The sequence below is a fragment of the Capsicum annuum genome, chromosome 11 (assembly GCF_002878395.1).
Source record: "Capsicum annuum cultivar UCD-10X-F1 chromosome 11, UCD10Xv1.1, whole genome shotgun sequence".
Lineage (NCBI taxonomy): Eukaryota > Viridiplantae > Streptophyta > Magnoliopsida > Solanales > Solanaceae > Capsicum > Capsicum annuum.
In genome coordinates this window covers 198,799,511-198,811,647 of record NC_061121.1, presented here as the reverse complement: position 1 = coordinate 198,811,647, position 12,137 = coordinate 198,799,511, and positions in this window count along the sequence as shown.

The window sequence follows — 12,137 nt, the reverse complement described above, 5'->3', positions numbered from 1 at the left end:
GCCAAAGTAGAAATCAGAGAACTTTTCAACTTTTAGAACCTCAGGTCTGCAACCTATGAACTTAACCTTCAGTCCCATAGTTACTATCTACGGCCCGTAGGTAGGTATAGTAGGTAGCCTTCCTACTTTATTTCATCTCTTTTTTCTCCTTCCCTTTTTCAAACCAAGTTTTCCTACAAACCAACATAAAAACATATCATAATAACAAAAAGACCTAACTATTTGTACAATTTTTTTGTTTTAAGCATCGATATTGCCATGAAACCATGACACCTCAGTTGTCGGTGAGTACGAGGCAACAAAGAAATAAAGTTCATATTAACCACTTCCATTTCTAAGTAGAAATATTGATATCCTAAAGCATACCAAAAGTATTTGGTGCTCAACCTTAACAAGGTAAAAATTTGGACACTTATCCACAAATTCTACGATATCCTTCTTCATGTCATTCTACCACTAGACTTCCCATAAACCATAGTATGTCTTAGTGGCTCCTAGATGAAATAATACTGAGAACTAAGAGATTCTGTTAGCATTGACTTTTTAAGTCATCTATAACTGAAACACATAGTTAGCCTTGACAATGAAGAATACCATCTCCTCCTTGGGAGAAAACCTCAACCTTACTTCTTTCAACCAAAATAAAATAGGATCACTACTTTGTAGGGATTGCAATAGGGTAGTGTTATGCGGGTATGGTGCGGTTATTTTATTAACCCACAAATTTAATAATAGCCCTGAACCACACCACATAACTTTTAAACTGCATAAACCAACCCCACACACATACCCGTGCAAATCCGCACCGCGCCGCATTTTTAAAAATAATCCATTGTCATATTATTATTTTTGCTTTTTAACCTGTATGAGATATCTACGAAAAGTCATTAAAAATATAGATATTGCATTACATTATAGTGTTAGTTTTATGGTACTAATCATTTCACTATAAAAAAAAACATAAAGTGTTCTACTAACAGAGAACAAGATCACAGTATGAGAATATCAAAAATTTACTTCCATATAATTACCATCCTAACTACTAACTAGATTAAATCAACTTATGACATACTTGATACTATAATAATATAGCCATTTATTCTTTATAATCAAAATACTACATTGAAGTCCAAGAGATAAACCACAAGCACCTAATTGTTCCTACTAGCTAGAGATATCATCACAAAACATAGCAAGTGAAGTATAAGAACTTTAGTCAAGCGAACTCATCGCAGAAAACCTTCATATCAACTAAAGCTTAGACACCAATGCTCGAGCAGAGCAACTTGCCTTTCTTACTATTGTATATCCTAGATATTTGGTGACAGTATCAAATAGCCAATATCTTGCATCTCTAAAGATCTTCTGGCACAACCTTCAAAATGGTTCTCTTGAGTTTGTTTTCGGGATCATCACTACACAGATACACCCCTAAAGCAGTAATTCTGAATGAAAAAATAAGTAAAAATAGATTAGAAAGTGAGTAATCGAATGAACATACTAGAAAAACATAGTTGTAGTTATAGACTAAACAAACAACACTTAGTTACATTGTACAAGCATTGGAAAAATATATAATATTTACCATATCAATACAGAAGCTACTCTAAAGGCATGGAATGAAATATAGTAGTCATGCTTTTCTATGGGAATAACCCAGTACACTAAAGCACCGCTATGTGCAATATAATCCCCGCCAACTTCTCCTGCATAATCTAACCCCCACCAACAAAATTCCATGAATAACGATTGATGGCAATGCAGTCATCTATATATAGAACACAATTTTTGGTTAGCAAGACAAACTACAGTCTACAAGTGATGGAAACAACTAACAAGGGTTGGCTTTCCTATCAAAACTATATGATATGGTTATGTTGTGTGCACAAAACTAGATTGTGCAATCCAAGAATATTCAAGAAGGTAGGCCCATAATAACATCTATTGATGTTCAAATTATTGTCTATTCAACATGCATGATCCAATATAGGTTCCATATCCAGCTATCCAAAAGCCTAAGAGCACTATACCACTGTTTTAGACTTAATAGGCCCATAAATGCAAATATACAAAGTTTGAAGAAAAAGGCAAAAAGATATCCAAGCTAAAAGGTGTTTTTTCTCATCAAGCCTAAGTATGGTTAATGTAACCACTTCTTTTAGAATCGAAGCAAGGAAGAGTATGAGATGTAAGTAGGACAGAGATGTAAGTAGGACAGAGACTAGTTACTATTCTGACTATTTTTTATAGATAAGGTAAGAAAGAAGCTCCTGTAGTGACCTTGCTTTTTGAGACAAAGTTGACAAATTAATTAAAATTCAATTAGTTGTCATCTTCCATAATAACACCCGCACATCAAAGAATGTTCTCAAGCTAGATACGAAGTAAAAATCTCGAAGAAAGATTATGTCCCATTTCCCTTTCCAGAACTGCTAATAGAAATATTTCATTATTGCATTCTATGAGAAATAACTAGCCATCATAGTTATCTATCATTACAATCTCTAAATTTAGATACTGAAATAGGACTTCTACTACAAAGGATCATACTGACAAATAGAACCAGAACAAAATAATTTTCTTTTGATATATGAGGAGAGGACTAGATTATCATACAGAACAACTCCAGAGTTATTGACCTAATGTTTTTTCCACTAGTATAATGTTAGTTATCTAGTCAACAAGATAACAACAAATAACAAGAAACTATTTTAACATGAGCTAAATTATCATGTAACTATCTAAGAAATCAATAGTACTCCATGCCTAACAAGAAAAAACATTAGCATCTATAATACAGAATAAGTGTAACACAAGTCACAATAGGTATTGCTATGGGATAATGCCTTAACAAGCTGCAACAGCTACTACTTTGAACTCTCTACTGAGTAATACTGACTACAACAATAGATGTTTATCATAAGTCCACTTGAATCTGGCTATAGACTAGTAATTCCACTCAAATCTAGCTCTTTCTCTTTGTTAAGTCATGTTGGGCATGAAACTTGATCGACCGTTGAAGTTGAACATGAAAAGAAAAGTATATGGTTCAAGTAACCACTATTATTAACATAACAAGTTATTAACAAAATCACTTACCATTTATTTTGTTCCATAACCAGGTGCGAGCACACATCAAAGCCTCCAAAGTAGTAGGATGAAGTCTACTACAATGCAGACTAATAAACCTTCCACTAGTACTAAATGCTAATTCTAAAGGAACAGTAGAGACAAGAATGGCTAAAAGATCACGAGCCATCTTCTATTAAGTAGGAAATTTTAATCCATTTGTCTTCCACCAACTTAAATTATTAAATAATGGTGCTCGTGGTAACACACTTTTCTCTAAGGACCAATCCAACTCAGATATTGTGTCCATATTAGCCCTACTAGAAGTGACAAACCTACCAAATCTAGACAGTCGATTTCCCTCAACACCACAAGGAACTTCACTAGAACTAGATGCATCATGTGAAGAAGGTACTCTACTTTTATATTCTTTAAAGAGATTAAAACATTGGGTTTGAACTTTTTGAATCTCACTTGCCGCAATTATTTCCTTATAAATTTGTGGAAGATAGAACTCTACCAACTTTATCTTGAACCTTGGATCAAAATTGTAGCCACACCCATTAAAATATGCATCTTATTAATATATTTCTTAAATTTGAACAACACTGATGATGCCATGGACTTAATCAAAGGATCAAGGTTTCTAACCCAATCTTCCAATTCAATCTTACTTTCACATACTATTGAAAAGTACTAACTTGAATTTGGATATAGACTTCCTAAGAATTATTCAGTAATACGATAAAAGAGCTTCAAATTAGCACAAACTTGTTCTGCTGCACTCCATTACACTTTAGTGGGAAAATAACAATAATTGATTTTATTTTGACTCAACATTATAAGCACATCTTTATAGTGTAGTGCTATTTGTAACATTAAATATGTTGAGTTCCAACGTGTAGGAAAATTATACACCAACTTTTTGCTATAGGAAATATTTACCTACTGTGCAGCTTCTTCAAACCTTTTAATTCTATCTCATTCAATCCTTCTGTACAACGCACATGAAACACTCTACCCATCAATAATAAATCCCCTTTACAAAGTTTCTTATTTAATAAGATCTTTATCATAGAATTGTTTGTGCTACAATTATCAACTGTAATTGTTGAGATTCTTCTATAAAGATTCCACTCCAACACAAAATTAAGCAGCACACTACACAAAGTATCTTTATCATGTGGAACGTCGACAAAAATACATCTCAAAATATGACTTTGAAGCCTCCACGAATCATCAATCAAATGTATTGTAATGGCCATTAATCCTTTTTTATTATTTTCTAAAGTCCACATATCGGTGGTTATTGCAATTCTACTTGTAAGTTTTTCCAATAAATTAGAAGTTTTTGATTTCAAATTATCAAAAATCTTCAAAATGTCATTCTTAATTGTGTTCCTAGACACCATTTTGAATAATGGCTAAAGACTAGCAACGAACTTTCTAATTCCTGTATGATCAACAATAGATAGAGGATACTCAACCAAAATAATACTGTGAGCAAGTTCTCTACGTGCAATAGCTTGATCAAAATAATGATGTTGAGTAGTATTAGCACACCCTGAACCACTCTCATTTTATAAATTACATGGCTTATTAGGATATCTACGAGTATATTCTCTCATATACGGTGTGCCATAGGTTCTACTTGATTTGATATGAGCATTGCAATACTTATAAATACCATAGTAAAAATAATTTAACATCACCAGTTTGAAATAATTCCATGCTTTAGACTTTAATTTTCTTTTTCCCGATTGAGAAATTTCATTCATTTGAGAAGACCTTTGGATCTCTCCCTCAGGTAGTTGAGTTGGTTGAGTGAGAATACTTGAAGACAAATCAACTATATTTTCTTCATCATGATATTCCATAATTATATATAAATACATAAAATTTGCCAATAGATCAGATCAAGATAACAAAAGAAAGTTCTTATAAAGAGCATCAAGATTCAAGAATAATTAAGACAAAAAAAAAAGATATACAGTCATAGATACTCAAAATTGGAACTGATTTGTTACCTTTGTGAAGAAAATGAAAGAAGATATAGACATAATGCAATGCTGGAAACAATTAGAGAGGGAGACAACATTTTGAGCACAATCTATAAGACTATAAACTTAACAACTAAAGCATGAGCAACAAAAACTCCATACCAGGCAAAAGATTACAACACAAATAAAAAAAAATATTTTTAGCACAATCAAACTCCCAGCAACTATTTTTTTAGCACAATCAAACAACAAATTCACTAGTTTCCCTTGTAAATCTCAAATCTTAAAGATCAACTAGCTTAATCACAAAACTGCTGGGAAACATGGGAATTTGAATATTACCATGAAAAAACAAGAAATCTAAATATTACCATAGTCCATAGGCCGTAGCATAGAAGAATGAACAATGGTTAACTTTAGATAAGAAGATGAGAGATTGAGAGTCGAAAGAGTGATTGAGTGAGATATGAGAGATTACAAGTCAGGAGAGTTATTTTCATATCTTAAATTTTAATTCTAATGCCCTAAGTCCTAATCTAGCCCGTCTCACACCCGCCTCATAAAAATTAAACTATTTATATTTTTGACCTGCACCACACTATACCACAACTGCATTAATCTCAACCCACATCACCCTGCACATGCTTAAACTCGCACGCACCACCCCATTTCCATCCCTATTATTTTGCTTTCCTTTACCCTTAGCTATCAAAGAGGACTTTGAACATTTCTGAATTAGATAATACCTTCAATTAAATGGACCAACCAAACTACCAATTTATTAAGTTGTTGAACAATAGAAAACTAACTCTCTCTTCATATTTTCTATATGAGTTACATTTCCCATAGACTATCTACTAAGAGCGTCAACCACAACATCGGCTTTACCAGAATGGTACAAGAAACTCATATCAGTATCCTTTAATAACTCTAGCCATCTCCTCTGAAAAGATTTGAATCTTTCTAACTGAGCACGTATTGAAGGATTTTGTAATCTATGAACACATCAATATGAACCCTATATAGAAAATTCCTTCAAATCTATAAGGCAGAAACAATTACTACAAACTCAATATCATGAGTCTGGTAATTCTTCTCATAAGGCTTGAGACATAGTCTTGCAATATTTCATCAACAAACAACCACTCTAACTCTGGAGGCATCACAGGAAACCATAAATCACCTAATCCCTCTAGCAGGGTCAAACTAGAGTGGTGGTGAGTCGATTCTTCAACTCCTAAAAACATTGCTCACCCAAATTGAACCACTAATTTGACTTTATTTTGATCTAGTCTTGACATAGGAGAAGCTATTGAGGAAAATATATACAAAAAAAAAAATTGATGTATCCAGCTAAATCCAAGAAACTCCTAATTTCTAATAAAGAGATAGGTCACAGCCAATTCCTCGTTGCTTTAATCTCATGAGGATCAACCCAAATTCTTTCAATAGAAATAATATGACCAAGAAATGTTACTAATCTCAAACATAATTCATGCATTCTAAACTTAGCAAATGGCTGGCAATATTTGAGAGTCTATAAGACAATGCTCAAATATTCTGCATGTTCATCCATACCCTGAGAATAAATAACGATGTCATCTATTTAAACTATAACAAACGTGTCCATGTACTACTTGAACACCTTATTCATCGATTCAATCAAAAGTTTCATGAAGATTCATTAGTTCAAAAAATGTAACAACAAATTCAAAGTGACCATACCAAGTTTTGAAGGTTATCTCTAGAATGTCACATTCTCTAACTCTAAGCTGATAATAGCTGAAATTAAGGTTTATCATACAAAAGCACTTGGAACCCTAAATTTAGTTTAACAAGTCACCATTCCTAGCAACAAAATACTTATTTTTGATTGTGACTTTGTTAAAATCATGGTAGTCGATGCATATTCTAAGAGAACTATCTTTTTTGCACACGAAAAGAACTAAAGCACCTTATGGAGAGACGTTGGGCCCAATGCAACCCTTATCTATGAGATATTTCAACTATTTTTGTAGCTCCTTAAGCTCAAATAGAGCCATTATATATGGTGGAATTAAAATAGGTTATCTAGAAGGAGATCTTTTTCAAATTCAATTTCTCACTCTGGAGGAACTCAAGGAATATTTGCAGGAAACACTTCGGGAAATTTATTTACTACAGGAACTAACTTAAGACTTGGGTCTCAGACTTTGAACCCTTAATTTGAACAAGATGATAAATGCAACCTTTGGAAATTATTTTTCTCACCTTAAGGTAAGAGACGAATTGACCTATAGGCACTGAGGTACTACCCTTTTACTTTATCAATGGATCTTTTAGAAACAGAAACTATACTACTATGTTTCTTTAATCAACTAAGAAATATCAAGAGTAGAACCAATCTATGGCAATAATAATATAAAAATATGTTATGTCTTACTCTACAAGATCTACTCATGTGACTTTCTGAAAAACTATGATTGGGCAATTTCTATATAAGGATTGAGACTAATAAGGATTTTGAGTGGATTTTAGGATTGATACCTAAGTCTAATTTTATAGGAAGTCACAAACAATAGTGTCGCTCAAGGATCTAATGGTGCATAAACATAAATATGAATAACTTGTAATGTTCCAGTGACCACATCAGGAGAACCCTCTTGATCCTGCTGAGTCTAAAGGTCATAGATTCTATTTTGATATTTTCCATTAGCTTCATTAGATAAGGCACTACGCTAATTCAAGCGACCTACTGAAGTTGCTGAAGAGTTAGACTGACTTTCCTGATGAGTATCCTTATCACTCTTTTAAGCCACTGGAAATTCCTTTATTATGTGGCTTGATTTACCACACCCCCAAAAAAATCACTTCTATTCATGAACTCATCCTTGTGGTTCTTACCAAATTTCTTATAAACTAGGTTATTATGAACACTATTTATACTGATCTAGGATTTAGAGTCTGCTCTATCCCAATTATCTTGCCAAAACTTAGACACTAGGGTACTAGTAAAAGATGGGGATAGAGTTGAATACTTTTGATGATAATAATATGATTTCTTCCATCTAACATCTATTAAGAGAAATTAAAGCTACTTATCCTAGCCCTCGATCTAACTCCACCTTTCTTTCTCTTTGATTTTTTCTTTAATATGTTGAGCATAAACCATCAATTTTGAGATGTCCACTCCTTAACAAATAGGAAGTTCTATACTCTTTGACCACATACTCATAAATACCTGACACAATCTTGCTCATTCAGGCCCTAGATTCAATAACCTTAGCCAGTGCATACTTTGTTAGCTCAGTAAACTTAAGAGAATACTTTTTCACACTCATGCTACCCTGCTTTAAATTTATGAATTCCTAAACCTTGTCCTCTCTTAACTTAATGTGGGAAGAACCTATCCATAAATTCAGTAACAAACACATCCCACTTTATCGATCCTATATATGCACCTCTACCATCTTTCCATTGCTTGTATCAGGTGTGAGCCACTTCTTGAAACTTATAAGTAGCCAAGACCATATTATTAATATAAGTGACACCCATGATCTCAGTAACTTTCTAAATATTATTAAAGAACACTTGTGGATCTTTTTTAGACTTAGACCAAAAGAATACTAGAGGATTCATTCGAGTAAAGTCTAGAACTCTAGATGTTGTCGTATTTAGTGATAGGTTGGATAGTGCAATAGCCTGTTTGTTATTTGGGTGTTCATGGAACACTGTGAAAATTGCCTTGAATTTGGAATGGGAAACTTGTTCATTCAAAGAGATTGCTGGAGCAGGTAGTGGTGCTTGCTGATTCCCATTAGCATTATAGTTTCATTTTTCCTTGCATAGTTCTCTTGGGAGGCAGTATATATAAACATTTAGATAACTAGTTAGAAAAAGGTTTTAAAAGACTTCACACTCAATCGCACGATATGAAAATGAAAGAGGTTAAAATTTTCCTAAAACATTTCATAGCCTCTCACTCATAAATGTGTCATGCTTCACACCGATGAACAAGACTACTTAATGTGGCTTTAAGACACAATAGGATGCTTTAAACATGATGTTCAAAAACTAAGTTCGTCATAACTCGATACTAACCCCTAGTCATAACACAATTCTTAGAATCACAAGTGACCCTAAGTTAACCAATGACCTAGCATAAATAACACTATGAATAACGAAAAAACACACATAAAAACACTAGGTGAAAGTTAAACTAAATAATAAAATAATAAATCAACCAATAATAATGTCTGGTTTAAAACCATAAAATCTAATAAGATAAGTTTTTGGGACAAGCCCCCAACTAACTCTAACTATCTGAAATTTAAATGAAATAAATGAAATACGAATACCACTTCTCAAATTATAAAGACTCAGGAAAGTACTTTTATTAATATAGTTTGAGATCTTACTATGCACTTTCCAAATTTTGAATGTCAGAACCTATATTATGAGATAATATAGCACAAAAAAGTATGTGATTAGTAATTTAAATATACTGAGTATCTGAGATAGAAAATAACTAATATTGGCTAACCATGTTGTATGTAACATAGTAAGCTGATGCAAGACCATATAATAAAAATAAACTGTATGATAAGCCGAATAACTGAATATATGGTCATGAAAGTATCTAAATCTGAACTATGGGTTGTGGACTATAAGAGCTATTACTAATCGATATACTCGAATCTAAGCTAACTGGGGTCCAACCTATAACCCCAGCGATAAAGGTGTTTTGTACCTTACCAAGGGTATGAACACTAACTAACATGGATCCACAAAACTAATATCAAAAAGATCTAAGGTATCAAGCATGGTCTGACGGGTGAACCTTTACAACTTATGGTGTTATTATAGTTCTGGGACTTAGGGACTTCTACTAAAGGTCTCATCCTAACTGACGGGTGAGCCTTCATCCCTGCATTCGTTCGGTGCTAAGTACTACTCCCAACTGAGTGACATTGATAACTATGCTCACTAATAGTAAAATTCTAAAAAGTAAGATTAAATTTACTATCTGGGAATATTCAAAACATGTAAAATGGAGGATATAATTCTAATAAGTATATGAATGAAAACCTCTAAAACACCCCAAATTTTGTCCCTTGGAAATTTTTTGAGCTTTGACCTCACTAACTTGATTATGACTTGACCATACGAGTTATATGGTTTCTTGATGGGTCAGGTTACCCTCGTTGTAGGGTGTCTAGTGGATGGCTGTTGGTTTATCTATCTTGGTTATGACTTGGTGGTGATAATTCAATAATAGTGGTGATGAGTCATTAGGACAAACCTTAACCAAATAAGTAACTTAGTGGCTTGACTTTTCTCTAAGTAAGAGTGGCTCACTAGGAGCCGTGAGTATAGGTTATGAGTCATGAGATGAAGTGGTAGGTTGCCTAGTATCTGACCTATTTGGATACAATATTGGTTACGACTAGACCCTACGAGTAGTTGGGTTAGGTTACGAGTGGGATTATGGAGTCATAAGGTGGACAGTGTGTGGGTGTCCAACACCCTGTCTAGGATATGACTTAAGGCTACGAGTTGTATAATGTGGAGATGAGACAATGGGTTGACTTGTAATCAAGGATGACTTTTTACAGTAATAAGTTGGGGGCATTTTAGACATTTCCCACTTTAAGTCCCTTTGGTACCATGACTTAAAACCTCCATTGAGACTTCATTAACACATCATTCCCAGTAAAACGCTCCCAAATTCTCTCTCAAACTCTCTGGTCAAGCTAAGTGTAGGGTTTCAAAGAAAGTGGTCATCTAGGGTTCTAAGGGTGCAATCTCTTCAAAATTTATTGGTATTTCAGGCATGTTACTCCTCCCTCATTGTTATTTTACTTAAAGCACATGTTTTAATGTATGGATTTCATAGTATTTGTAATGGTTTTGAAATAAAGGTTGGGTGTCTTTGAATGCTTAATGTTTAATGATGTTTATCCATGGTCTAATTATGGTTTTCTATGATTTAAATATGGTTTATAACATGTGGGTGCATGGGTGTGGTGGTGGAAATTGATAATGGTGAATTTCTCTGAACTAGTGACTTCTGAAGTGGTTATGACTCCAACCCTGTATTGTAAAATTAGTTAGTAGTTATGAAAAAGGTGGGAGTTTAAGTTAGGGGTACAATGGAATCCCTAAAGCGTTTGGTTTGACATATTTCTTGAAACTAATGCATGGTATAAATGGTTAAATAGTTGTAGATAGTTTTTAAAACTTTATGGGGTACACGAGAATCCCCCAAGTAATTATATAATGAAAACCTTATGGGTACACGGGAATTTCCCAAGTGATTTTAATAATGGAGTCTGCGGGGTACATGGGAATCCCCTATGTGTTGGCTAACGACATTGCTTGCAAACTATAGTCGATATGACGATACTATATATAATGCCTTAATATTTTTCTCCTAGAATTGGTGGTTTGGTTATATGCTAAATGTTTTAATTTGGCGATATTAGGGGTTGTGATAGCTAGCCGTGAAGGTGTGACTTCGAAGGACGAACACTGGAAACTTATGTGAGCCGACATAAGGGTTGGTGTTGGTGACCATATGCTTGCGAGGTACATAGAAATCCCCCAAGTCTATATTTGTATATATGTATCATGGAGGGAGAAGGGTACACGAGAATTCCTGGCCATCTATGATATCTCCGGTTTGTTTGGCTACACACGCTGGGGCCGATTCGGGGGGGCAACACTAGACCCAAATAGCCCATAGTTAGATCTATGACGGTAAATCTACCCAATCTAGGTTATGGTTTTAAATGCATGTTAAACCTTGTTCCCTATCCTGGCATGATATATATATATACACATAAATATATATATATATACATAAATATATATATATACATAAATATATATATATATGTATATCATTGCTTATTGTTATTTGATTTGGTTTTGAATTAATGACATTACTTTATATTTATCCCTGAGTTACATTCTAGGTTTCACCCTACTAAGCATCTTCGAGCGTTGTATCCCTATACAATGCCGGAACCATCCATACTTTCACTTCCCCTACTCGGTGACTTGGTGATTCGGGAAAAACTTTTGAGT